Genomic DNA, 13,696 nt, shown 5'->3' on the forward strand with positions numbered 1-13,696 from the left:
AACTATACAAAATGGTCATAATGACCAGGATAGGCATGATGCTGGGGTCACTCACATAAAGCCAGATATACTGGAGTATGAAGTCAAGTGGGCGTTAGGAAGCATCACTATAAGAAAAGCTAAGGAAGGTGATGGAATTCCAGCTGAGCTGTTTAAAATTCTAAAGAATGTGGCTGTAAAACTGCTTCATTCAATATGTCATCAAATTTGGAAAACATCAGTGGCCACAGTGCTGGAAAAGGTCAGTTTTCATTCCAATCCAAAAGAAAGGCAATTCCAAAGAATGTTCAGCCTATCATGCCATTGTGCTCATCTCACTTGCTAGCAAGGTAATACTCAATATTCTTCAAGCTAAGTTTCAACAGTACATGAACTGAGAATTTCCAGGTATACAAACTGGTTTGAGGAACCAGAGATCAAATTGCCAACATCCATTGGATCATAGAGAAAGCAAGGGAATCCCAGAAAAGCATTTCCATCTGCTTCACTGACTATGCTAAAGCCTTTCACTGTGTGGACCACAACAAACTGTGGAAAATTCTTAAGGAAACGGGAGTATCAGATCATCTTACCTGTCTCCTGAATAGACTGTATGTAGCTCAAAATGCAGCAGTTAGAATCAGACACGAAACAACTGAAAGACTTAAAATTGGGAAAGGAGAATGAGAAGGTATACATTGTCACTCTTGTTATTTAACTTATATGTAGGATACATCTTTCAATATACTGGTCTGGATAAATCACAAGCTGGAATCAAGATTGCTGAGAGAAGTATTAACATCCACAGATATAAAGATGACACTGCCCTAACAGCAGAAAGCAAAGAAGAACTAAAGAGCCTCTTGATGAGGAGAGGAGATGAAAAAACTAGCTTACACTCAACGTTCAAAAAACTATTCATAAAAAGATACTCAACATTCATCGCATCCAGTCCCACCCCTTCATGGCATATAGATGAGGGAAAAGTGGAAACAGTGGGAAGATTTTATTTTCTTGGGCTCCAAAATCATTATGGACCTTGACAGCAGCCACAGAATTAAAAGACACTTGCTCCTTGGAAGGAAGAAAGGCTATGAAAAACTTGCACAATGCATTATAAAGCAGAGACTCACTTTGCTATAGAGGTCTGTAGTGTCAAAGCTATGATTTTTCCAGTAACCATGTACAGATGTGCGATCTGAACCATAAGAAAGGGTGGATGTCAAAAAATTGAGCTTTTGAACTGTGGTGCTTGAGAAGATTCTTGACAGTCCCTTATGCAACAGGGAGATCAAACCAGTCATTCGGAAAGGAAATCAACGTCTGACTCCTGCTGTCTCAGCTGAGACATCTACTGAGAGCCTCCAGGTGGAAAGAACGGATGCTTCCACTGCAAAAGTGCCTAACCATGGCAGCTCCAAGCAAATAATTTGTAGCTCCACCCCTGAAGGAAGCTCAGAAAGGCTGAAGGCTCTGTGTACCCTGGGTCCCCCGATACCTGAGTTGCATTCTCCCCAGCAGAACTGGAGGCCAAGGAAGGGCATTCTGGGCCCTGGAGGTGGGTGATGGCTCAGGGATCCACTGGGGCCACCACTTACCAGGTAGGAATGGAAAGGACAGAGCAGGCATATGTGACAGAGAGCTGGTGCCTGGCATGTGGAACAAGAGGTAATGAGCTTTGCATGAAGGACCTCACCCAAACTCCCCTGGAGGAGAAGTCTAGTGATAAGATCATCTGAGATGGGATGAAGAGAGTCTGTTTCATTACCCCCTATAATTCCTCTGAATGAGGTGGTGGTGGAGTTGGTGGACCATCACAAACTCTTCTCTGGCCTAGACCATCACCCAGTGGCTATCCTTGGGGCTGCCTCTCCCCAGCTTCAGTCATGTAGTTCTGGAGGAAATTGACAATCATGTGTGCTCCTGGGTCAGGCCACAAGACCGTGTAGAGCCAATCATAGGACCCCATGTTCCTGCCAAGATGACTGAGCTGTGGCTGTACATGTGATCTAAAGTGGGTCATTTAGAGAACACCCTTAAACTCTGATGTCTATAATCTTTTCTTTCCTTATTGGAGATGCCTTCAGGATATAAAACCCTAGGGCAGGTAGCTTGGACTCCCTCACTAGGTGCAGAAGCCTTACGGAAGACAGTTGTCAGGCTAAGACCAACAAAGAAGAGGGAATGAAATATGAGGGTGTGAAATTGAGAACTGATGACTTCTGATTTCTTGGGTCCAGACACTGAGATCTTTGTATTTGCTCTGATATTTGTGTTCTGGATTCCCAGAATCATTTCAATGAGTCTCCCCATTCCTTGAGGCCAGTTTGAGTAGTCTCCTCTCAGATGTGATTCAGACTTTGTTCTAGATCCTTCCCAATCTTAGTACACCTCCCAGACACAAACAGAGGCACCCATTTGATTCAGCACCATTGAGAGTGAAACCCTTTATTCTTTCATGAGAATAGGGTGTGCAGACCACCAAATACAGTTCAGCAGCATCCTGGGCAGGAGTGCCCTAAGTATGAGTAAGTGTTTGCTCAGAGTGGCCTTACTGATTCCTGAACCACACCAAGCATTTACACTGCCCATGCCAGGCCAATCCTGTCATTTCCTCAGTCAAAGACTGAGAAATACAGCCTCAGGAATACGTCACACAGGATCCAGTTCTCTGTAGATGTCCTCACTGTGTTCTCTTTAAAGGTGGTATAGCAGTGGCCTCTAGAATCCTGTAGGAGTCAGAGACACACACCAGTCAGCCTGAGCCCTTATGTGGGACTCCCACAAATATCCAGATCCAGCAACATTGTTGGTTTTATTTCCCTCTTTTGGTAAGTATCAAGGAGTTTTCTCATTAGCAGGGGATATGAGAGTTCATCCACAACCAAAAAGGGCCAAGACATGCAGTTTCCATGAGGAAGAGTGTGGGGGAGGAAAGGACTGGGAGTTGTGGATACAGAAGAATGATAAACAACAAAGTCCTACTGTAGAGTATTAGGAAATATATTAAATATCCAGTCATAAACCACATGAAAAGAATAAGAAAAATAATATATAATTTTTATGTTTAAAACTGAGTCACTTTGCTGTGCAGCAAAACTTAACGCAACACTGAAGATTAGCCAGAGTTCAATATAATCTTTAGAAAAGAATAAGAGTGTCCATAGTTCTCCTCACTCCCTGTTTCCTTCCTTCTGACTCCTGCTCCTTGTTTTCTCTGCAGAGAATGCCTGTTTGCCTCCTGCTTCCCACAATCCACAATTAAAAAAAAAAAACCAAACAACTTTATTTTGAATTGGAGTATAGCTGATTGACAATATTTTGAGTTTCAGGTGGACAGTAACGGGACTCACCCATATGTATGCATGAATCCTGGCCCCCAAAATACCCCTCCCGTTCAGGCTGTCATATAATTGAGCAGAGTTCCCTGTGCTACACAGTAACTCGTTGTTGGTTATCCATCTTAAATAGAGCAGTGCCCACAGCACGTTCTTGAAGACTTAACTTAGGAACTCTGGGAAGCCTCCTTCAGTCCGCACTCACCCTCTTTGGCCACTCCAGGCTTGGTTCGGTAACATACTCTGGTCCCCCATCCCCATCGGTCAGTCCTAGCCCTCATCACCGTAAGTCCCTCAACTCAGAGCACCTTGGGATGCTATTTGCATAGAATCTAGTGAAGTTTGCCTAAAACCAAACAACTTTCCATACGGTTCAATGAGTTTGTGACTTCACAATTCCTGAAATTCCCTCCCTTCCTCAAAGCCTTCTTTGAATTCATGTCTGTTACAAACTCCCGCAGGGAGCTGACATGAAGCCTCCACCCTGTGCTGGGGCGGAGCAGTCACTGTGCATCCTTTATTCACCTTAGTATCCAACCTCCCCACAGAGGGGTCGGTACCCTAAATCACAAAGGGGGCACCTGACAGAGCAAGGCGAAACGGCAGCCGAGAACTAGCCTGACCATGTAATTTATCATCCAAACCAGGAAAACTGCGAGAGAAGGGAGACTATTAATCCCTATGGTAGGATAGCACACTGGGACTGTCCCCAGCCATTCTCCTTGTAATGTGGCCTATTTCAGGGACTGCTAGAGCTGACTCTCCGTGTTCATCCATCCGAGGGTTCAGATTGAACTGAAGGTCTTGGAACACTGAAGACTTGAGTGCTCCCCTCTCCTTGTGACTCCCACCATGCCAGCATGGCGTGGTGTCTCCACATTTATTTCAGGATGATTAGTGTCCCAGACAGCCCTTTACTCTCAAGTGTTTTTTTTTTTTTTTTTTTTTTTCTGGCAGGCACTGGCCCAGCCACAGGGCTCAGCAGCATCTGCAACAGTGGAAGATGGCCTGCAGAGGGCAGCCTTCTCCCAGCCCCAGGCCAAGGGTTATTTCAAGTTCCTATTTGAGAACCACCCCTCAGGGTTCTGTCCTCACCTTGAGCATGTAGGCTTGAGCTGGGACTGGGTAACTGATACCATTGATGGTGAAGATAATAGAGGGCAGGGTATAGATGGAAAAACATGAAATGTAGTGCTGTTAGAGAGAGAGAAGGAGAGAGGTTGGCCCTGGAGATCCTTCTTGTGTGTGGATACTGGGAGTGACCCTGGGGCATGAGCCTTCTTCACCTTGGAACCCCATAGCGTGGAGCTTCTGTATGTTATTGAACAGTCTTCTTGGGCCAAGGTCAGTGATGTCCTGGTGTCCACAAGGGCCTCGCAGCCACCAGAACAAGCAATAACCTTTCTTTTCATGGAGATGCTGAGAGACAGTGTGACAGAGAGGGCATCAAGGTCACTCTGAGTCTCCCCAGAGGTGCCCCCTTCCCGACTGTCTCCTAAACAGCCCTTTGTCTCTTGCCCTCTTTTCCTTTGCTCCCAATACAGCACCTTCCTTTCCATCCTTGAATGCAGTACTTGAATACACCAGGATCTTTTGCACCTTGACACAAGCTGGTTATTCTTCCTAGAGGAGCCCCCGCCCCTTTGACTAGCAAATTTCTTCTCATCTTCCAGATTCCAGCTTAGTTGTCATGGTTTCAGGGAAGTCTTTCCCCCAGTGTTTATCAGTCTCCTTTCTTGACAGTCTCTGTAGACCCTTCCTCATGTCTGCTGGTGCTGCTGTCACTTCAGTCGTGTCCGACTCTGTGCGACCCCATAGACGGCAGCCCACCAGGCTTCCCTGTAGCTGGGATTCTCCAGGCAAGAACACTGGAGTGGGTTGCCATTTCCTTCTCCAATGCATGAAACTGAAAAGTGAAAGTGAAGTCGCTCAGTCATGTCCGACCCTCAGCAACCCCATGGACTGCAGCCCACCAGGCTCCTCTGCCCATGGGATTTTCCAGGCAAGAGTACTCTCTAGCATGTACCAAAGTCACAATTCACTATGTGTGTGTGTCATTTCCTGTGCATCTACCTTCTTAGATGTGAGGGCGAGTTTTATTCACATTGCCTCCCTAAAGTGCCTGGCACACAGTGGATGCCCAATGCTCGTGTGTTTAGTGAGTGAATGAAGACTGTGAAAATAATGAATGAGAAACATCCAGAGAGTTGTATCTGGTGGGGAACAAATAACAGGTCAACCACAGAGTGAACATGGAGATTCGCAGGGGCAGCAGAATCTCACAGTAGAGGGAGAGAGGGGTGCCTCTGGGATAGGGTGTCTCCTAGCACTGTTCCTACAACCAGCTCAGACCCTGAGACCCTGGTCAGGAAATACATGACTAGCCCACAGTAACCCCAAAGGACAGGTCAGCTTTTGTTTGAGAGTATCACACAGAATCCTATCAATTATTGCCTTTTGTCCTCAGGTCATTCCTGGATCCCAACTTCCTGATTCTCTGTTATAGCCCCTGCCCTACTGTGTGCCCAGGTACGTGGGGTGTCTTTTTTATTAGTTGCTTTCACGTCTTGAGACTCTCTCTCTACAGTGCTGAATAAGTTGCTCCCTTAGGAGACCAGTTCTACCCGTTTGTTCAGGACTTTCTGTGTTTTTAAATTCATATTTATCTGTACTGAGAACTTCCTTGGTCCCAAGTAGGCCTGGACAGTTGGTCATCTTATAACTATGTTCAGGCTGGAGAAATTCTCATTGATCCTCTGTTCACCACACTGTAGAGTCCTCTAATCATGCTCCACGCCTCACAGGGCAGTGGGTGCAGCCCGCTCCCAGCTGCACAGACCTCTCCAGACCCTTTTAGGACCCTGGTCAGAAGGCCTGGGGTAATTATGAAACCATGAGTTGTTTGCAATCTATGTGCTTGTGTGTTTGTATGTGTGTTCGTATGTGTCTCTGTGTGTGCTTTTGTGTCTCTGACTAGCTATGCATGTTTATATGTGTCTCTGTGCATGTTTATATGTGTCTGCTTGTGTGTTTTTATATGTCTGTGTGTCTGTCTGTGTCGTTTTGGGTGGTGTATATGTCTGTGTGACTGTGTGCCTGAGAATGCATTTGTGTGTGTCTGCCTGTGTCCATGTACAGTAGCGGGAGCATCACTTGGGCTGACCCTCAGAGGGAGAGGCTTACCAGTCCATGTGTACACTCCAGTTGCCCGCTTCAATCAATGGTACCCAGTTGGGCACTCCCTGGTAGTAGGATTTATCCACCCCACCAAATATCACCACACTGCCTTTTGCCCTGCATGTGTATAGAGAAGAGCTGGAGGGTGGGAGTGGGGATCCTTGGAGGACAGTAAGAACAGCACTGTCTTAGAGCTGTGCTGGTCCACCCATCACGGCCCTAATAAGGTCCCCATGTACAGATGAAGAAATTGAGTCTAGGAGCGATTGAGATCTAGACTGAGGTTGGTTACTGGCTAACAAGTGGCACAGAGGAGGTTAGAAGCTGAGTCACCTGGCTGGGCTCCACCCACTCTGTCTTCTGAAGATGCCGCGGACCTCCTGCGACCTGAGTGCTCAGATACACTCAGAGGACATGGTGCTGAAGCATAATGGCTTTCTCCTTGTCCAGCTTGTCATTTTTCAGGAAGTTCTAAGGGTGTGGGTTCAGGTCACCCAGAGTTGGCTCCGCTGGCCTGTGACCTCTACTGTTCAAATGGTCCCACATTCAGAAGGGAACCCACCTCTGCTCTCCTGTCTTGAAATGCCTAATATTTCTTGAACAAGGGGTCCCACACGTTTGTTTTGTGTCCAACATTTTGATTTTTCACTGGCTCCTACAAGTTGGGTAGGTGGTCCTAGGCTCCCAGTGGAATGCTAATGAGGAAGGAAAGATAGCCACCATCCTTCTCCTTCCTTCCTTATCAAAATCATAAGCAAATCCTATTGCCTTTTCCTCCAACTTGTTTCCTGTTGCCTTCCATTAGCCTTCCTCCTCACTCTCCCCGCTATACCAAGTTACTGGTCTTGAGACCAGGAGCAGGGTTGTGTTCCAATGAAACATTATTTATAAATGCCGGTGGTGAAGCCAGGTATGGCCCTTAGGCTATATATCCTGGGTTAGATTATCTCTCAAGATACTTCTTTATCAAGTGTTCTATAATTTTCATGCAACTGAAAGCATCTTACAGCTAATATGGAGAAAGGGATTGTCCATCTCAGACTTACTTGCTCAAGTAGAAGGCAAAAACAGGCTCAGAAATGGCACCTTGATTCTTCAGGTTGGCAAAGATGGGGATAGCTCCAAAGATGGATATGTTGGGGTAGTTCAAGCCCAAGACACCATCAAAAGGTGCACCCTCACACCCGTATTCTACAACGCTTAGACTGCACAGCTGGTCAGTACTTACAAGGTCCCCAATCTGTGGGAGAGAAGAGTGTTCCCACTTACAGATACGTGAATTGGAGCTTGGACTGGGCTGGCATGCATTGCCATTAGATCCTCAGAGAAGAATTGAGGCTGTTCTGTGTCTTTGGTGGATCTCAGATGGTTAGACTAAGCTGGGAGGGGAATTTGGGTTCCATTTGAGAGAGGCTGTGAATTTTAAAACAGCTGCCCCTCTGAAAAACACCACCTGAGTGAATCAAATTGGCCTTATGGCTTCTGTACAGGTGGGACAACCAAGCGTCAGGCCAGGACCCATTCATGCCCCCTTGTGGAGAAAATGAGTCGAGAGCAAGATAGCCTTCTCTTTGGCATCACTATGACCTAATGACAGGAATGGACTGCATTCTCTGTAATGTACTGGGAATTCTACATCTGTCCAGGAAGACAGAAGCTGCAAACTCAATCTTGCTTGCAGGGATCTATGAAATTACTGCCTGAGAAATTCACTTTTGGGGATATGTGTGTATTTGTATGAGTGTGTATGAGAGAGAAAGAGATAGACGGGAACTACTCAAGTACTTTGGGGAGGCAAGCCATAGGTTTTGTTAGACTCTCAAAGGCATCCTAGAGTGAGAACTCATTTATCAGGCTCCCTGACATGTCTGGCCTCCAGTTTCCCATTCTGAATACTTGAAGCTCTTGACTGCCCCCAGGGTCCTTAGATCAGTTTTATACTGTCCCTAAACGCCCCACAGCAACTTCAGTCTTGAAAAGCCAGCCCAGTTCCACTGTTTACCACATGTGTGACCTCAGCAAGGCTCTTGCTGTCTGTACCTCAGTTTCCTCATATGTCTCTAGAGCTAATCAGACCACCTGCTGTGTGGGGTTATTGCAGGATTAAACCAGTTATTACCTGAAAGTGCTTGGCACAGTCTGTGAATATAAAAGTAGGTGCTTTCCCCCCCTCTTTTCGCTTCCAACAAAATAAACCTTGAACTTCTCATGGGCAGAGGAGCTGCAAGTCCACACCTCAAGTCACTCTCTGGGTTAGCTAATCTGTTTGCTCGTGTGTCACCATGGGCACTGCCTCCCCAGGGACAGGATCCTGTGGGTAAGATGGCCAATGTCTATGGGAGGTAAGCTAGGATGGGTCCTGCCAGATGGTCCTGAATCTGTTTTGTAAGCAGGGGTCACTGCATAGCCAGTCCTGACTCAGCTTCTGTTAACACATTACCCGAACAGTGTGATAAGCAAGAAATCCCTTCATGTTCCCAGATCCATAGGTGATGCTGAAGGTCTTTTGGGTAGGCGGGAAGGTGGAAGACTTGTAATGTCTGAACCAACTTGTGTAGCTGCAGACACAAGAGATGGGTGTCATCAGGTCCCAAGGGTGGAAACAGGGTGGCAGGGCACAGGTTGAACTGGGGCAAAAGAGGGAGGGCACCCACAACTCAGATGAGCCTGTGTCAAAGACAACATGGAATTCCTGAAGGGGTGTTCCAATGGTGATGCTACCCTCATAGAGCATCTACTAGGAGAAGGAGGGAGTGGGTTAGTGCAGAACTGGCTACCCTTTCTTCCACACTGCTGCCTCCCTCTGGGTGTCAAATATCTCTTGAGATCAATTTATAACCACTGTGCAGCTCACAGCCTTTGATCACAAAGGTACTTACATTTGATATTTTTTCCTGTGCTACATTGTATGCAGGATATTGATTCTATGACCCGGTGTTGAAGTGGTACCTCCTGCATTGGAAGCCCAGAGGCATAACCCTGGACCTCCAGGAAGCTGGACACCCAGGGAAGTCCTGGTTCCTTCATTTGAGAAGCTCTGTAGTTTCTTCAAACCCAGCCTTATCCAGGAGGTCCTTCTTGATCAACCCCAGCCACTTCCTCCAAACTCAGACCACATCCAATCAACACCACACAGGTGACTCTTTCATTTAACATGTGTTTACTTTTTGCCTATCTCTCAGGCTGGCATGGGCATTCTTGAAGGCAAAATAAGCCCTTTTTCTAATCTAAGAACAGTAACCAATGTGTTAGATTCTTATGGCCTTACACGGAATACAGGTTCAATAACTTTTTACTGCTGTGGTTCTTGCATCTGCGGAAACTGAATTCCTCTGTCTGGGGATTCACAGTTGCTTTGCAGTTGGTTCTACCTTTTGACCAGAGATGGTTCACTCTTCATCTGTAACTGAGTGACTCCCTTAGTTCAGAAGGAACTGCTGCTGCTGCAGCTAAGTTGCTTCAGTCGTGTCTGAATCTATGCAACCCCATAGACAGCAGCCCATCAGGCTCCCCTGTCCCTGGAATTCTCTAGTTAAGAACACTGGAGTTGGTCACCATTGCCTTCTCCTCAGAAGGAACAATCTCCATCAAACTAATAACACATCTTTGACACAGAAATGGAAGTTTACCTGCCACCTGGTAAGTTTTGGGCCCAGTTACCAAGACCAAGAGTTGAGGATGATAGTGTCTTCTCCTCTGAGTTGGGCGTCTTTTGCTCAGGGTTTCTGCCTCCTGCAGGAGCCCCAGCCCCAACATCCCACCTGTCACCTCCAGATGAGCCCCAGTGCTAGGCTAGAGCATGAGGGGGAGCTGTGGAGCACCATCCACCCAAAACACTCACATCCATGATGTTGCCTAGGTGGTGAATAGTTATAATTGAGCCATGAGAAGAAATCTGGGACAGTCTGTAAGCATGTTCCTTCAGGAAATTGTTCAGCATGTTTTCTTCACTTAAGGTTTTTCTAATGGTCTTCACTTTTGTTAGAGGTATTCTTTCGTTGAACATTTGGCAAAGAAAACAAAGAAACTACAATTAGCTTTCAGTGTTAAGGTATAACTGTCATTGAAATGGCCCTGTGTATTTTCCACTCATTTTTATGAGTCACCTTATTATCAAAATTTTATGCATATACCATGACAAAGACATAGGTTTGAATAAAGATTCTGTTCTGTAATATTGGATAAGCCATAAGACCATGTGGGGTCTCAGTATCCTCTCAGTAAAATGGTGGAATGTAATGATTCAAACCTTCCAAATAGGACATCTTGGGGATAGTGAAGTGATGGACATAAGGTGCCTGATAAATAGAAAGTCTCAACAATGACAGCCACTAGCATTGCTGTTGCCTCCCCAATGTATACTTCTCATAGAAGCTCAGGGAAGGAGGTAGAAGGGGGATTCCTGTCCTCTTTTACAAGGGAGGAATTTAATATGCAAGAGGTTTGAAAGTGAAAGTGGAGAGTAAAAAAGTAGGCCTAAAGCTCAACATTCAGAAAACGAAGATCATGGCATCCGGTCCCATCACTTCGTGGGAAATAGAGGGGGAAACAGTGGAAACAGTGTCAGACTTTATTTTGGGGGGCTCCAAAATCACTACAGATGGTGAGTGCAGCCATGAAATTAAAAGACGCTTACTCCTTGGAAGAAAAGTTATGACCAACCTAGACAGTATATTCAAAAGCAGAGATATTACTTTGCTGACTACGGTCCATCTAGTCAAGGCTATGGTATTTTTCTGTGGTCATGTATGGATGTGAGAGTTGGACTGTGAAGAAGGCAGAGCACCGAAAAACTGATGCTTTTGAACTGTGGTGTTGGAGAAGATTCGTCCCGTGGACTGCAAGGAGATCCAACCAGTCCATTCTGAAGGAGATCAACTCTGGGATTTCTTTGGAAGGAATGATGCTAAAGCTGAAACTCCAGTACTTTGGCCACCACATGCGAAGAGTTGACTCAGTGGAAAAAGACTCTGATGCTGGGAGGGATTGGGGGCAGGAGGAGAAGGGGATGATAGAGGATGAGATGGCTGGATGGTATCACTGACTCGATGGACATGAGTCTGAGTGAACTCCGGGAGATGGATGGACAGGGAGGCCTGGCATGCTGCGATTCATGGGGTCGCAGAGTCGGACACGACTGAGCGCCTGAACTGAACTGAACTTGTGAGTTGGCTGTGGTCACACTGCTTGTCAGATATAAAACAGTGTATAAGTAGCTCTCCCAATCCTCCCCAAGTTGAAAGAAAAGAGATAGCTGAAAAATGAATCCAGGGGATGGGGAACAAGTTAGGGAAATGTAGAGGCTTGAGAAGGAAGGATGAGTCAAATAAAAATTAAAGGAAAACAACACAGAGAGAAATGCACTCAGAGACTTCCAAAGAGATGGAGAGATGAATGATAGTGATACAGAGATGCAGACATAGACATATACACACTGAGTTAGAGAGGGAACAAAGAGGACATGCTAAATAAAATGTAGAAAAGTGCTATTCCACAGGACCACACCTGCATCTGCACTGACTGTGCACTGAACAGTTGCAAAGAGTTCCAATTTCAATAGGTCATGACATGACTGGAACCCAAGAGTTGTGCAGCTATGCAAATCTACACCAAGACCCTTAGGACCCACAGTTCCTATAGCAAGGTACTTATCAATAAGTAAGGGTTGAACTTTAAGATTGTCAGGGAAATATTCCATTCCCTTCTAAACCAGATGAATAGAATAATCAGGTGAAAAGAAAAATCACAGAAATGAATATGATGTGGCTTTTGGTCTCGATACTTACATGACTCTGCAATCTGAGAAGGCCACCAGGCCGAGGAGCACAAGCCATTTCATGCTTCTTTCCTGGCTCCAAGTACTCAAGGAAGTTCAGGTTCTTATCATGTAGTGGTGACCAGAAGCCCCTAGTTATATATGCTCTGACATGCCCTAGTTTAGTCCTTTAGGCCACTAATAAGTCTGAAAAAAGCACAAAGATCTTGATAAAATCTTTACCTCCATCAGTGTCCTTGGTGAGTGGACTTTGAAGCTTCTCAGAATACAGAGAATTAAACTTTAATCTCTTCCTTGAAGCTTGGCTGGAAAATCAAACCGATCTGCTTGGACATCTGCAAAGATGGAGAACCTTGCCTACTTGGAGAAAAAAACTGCTAAGACCATCATGAAAATGGATACTAGGGGCCATGCTCGACATTCTTGGTTTCATGTCTTCTTTCTAGCCACTTCATGAGATATGCATTGCTGTCTTTGTTGGAGAGGAGATTGCTAGGAAGATAAGTTGTCAAATGGCAAAGTGAAGACTTCAGGGACAGCCCAGGGACATACAACTGGCTTTATTTAGTGAGTCTAATGGCAGACATCAGGGACACCTATGATGCCAGGCTGCATCAAAGATTTAGGGCAGAGCAGTACTTCAATTGCATGCTTTCAGTATTGGGAGAAATGTCATATGCATCCACAAGATATTTTATATCATCCAACAAATGTACAAGGAAGAACTGTGTGCTGGGTTCTGGGTTAAAGGTTTCAAAGTCAAAGTTGATCAAGACAAAAGTAGTCTTTATCTTAAGACAGCTAGCAGTCTAGTTCTTACAAACTCATGGCCCCAGGAGGCAAGAGAAATGATACTAGGACTAGGTTGCCATGTTGGACCCTGGGCAGCACAGGCCTTACCACTGGGAGCAGCCTTTCCTTCACTTCACCCATGCTGGAGAGCAGGCCAGTTGGCCATGTTTTCAAGAGAAGTCAGAAGTTTGGATATTTATATACTAATTTTTTTCTCCCAAAGAACAGTGGGAATGAAAACTCCACAGCGATGTGCTGGAATCAGCCTTCAGTTTCTGCAGGTTTTATTTCTCGCCTAGAGTTGGGAGTGTAGTGGGGACAGAGAGAAATTTAATTCATGTCAGTTGATTTACAAAGAGACTGAATGCATACTGAACATGCGTGTTTCCTTTCTATTTATAAAGAAAGATCACCGGGCACATACAAACCAACGAATTTAACTGCTGAAGATAAATGGATATACTTCTGATATAATTTCCCCATGAGGTCTATGCCATGATAAATTTTGTCTGCCAAATACAAAAAAATCATTGTGAAATATCTTCCCAATCAAAGAAGACAAAACAAATGTGGCAGCCAAGTAAAGACAATCATGTTTAATGACTCATCCAGGACTCCCAGGCCCTATTCCTGC

At 45.4% G+C, this 13,696-nt stretch overlaps 1 pseudogene; it reads right to left on the reverse strand.

The window, feature by feature from the left end:
• Nucleotides 2,559-12,333, reverse strand: LOC108634201 (annotated as a pseudogene).

Source organism: Capra hircus, chromosome 29 (genome assembly GCF_001704415.2).
Source record: "Capra hircus breed San Clemente chromosome 29, ASM170441v1, whole genome shotgun sequence".
In the NCBI taxonomy this organism is placed as follows: Eukaryota; Metazoa; Chordata; class Mammalia; order Artiodactyla; family Bovidae; genus Capra; species Capra hircus.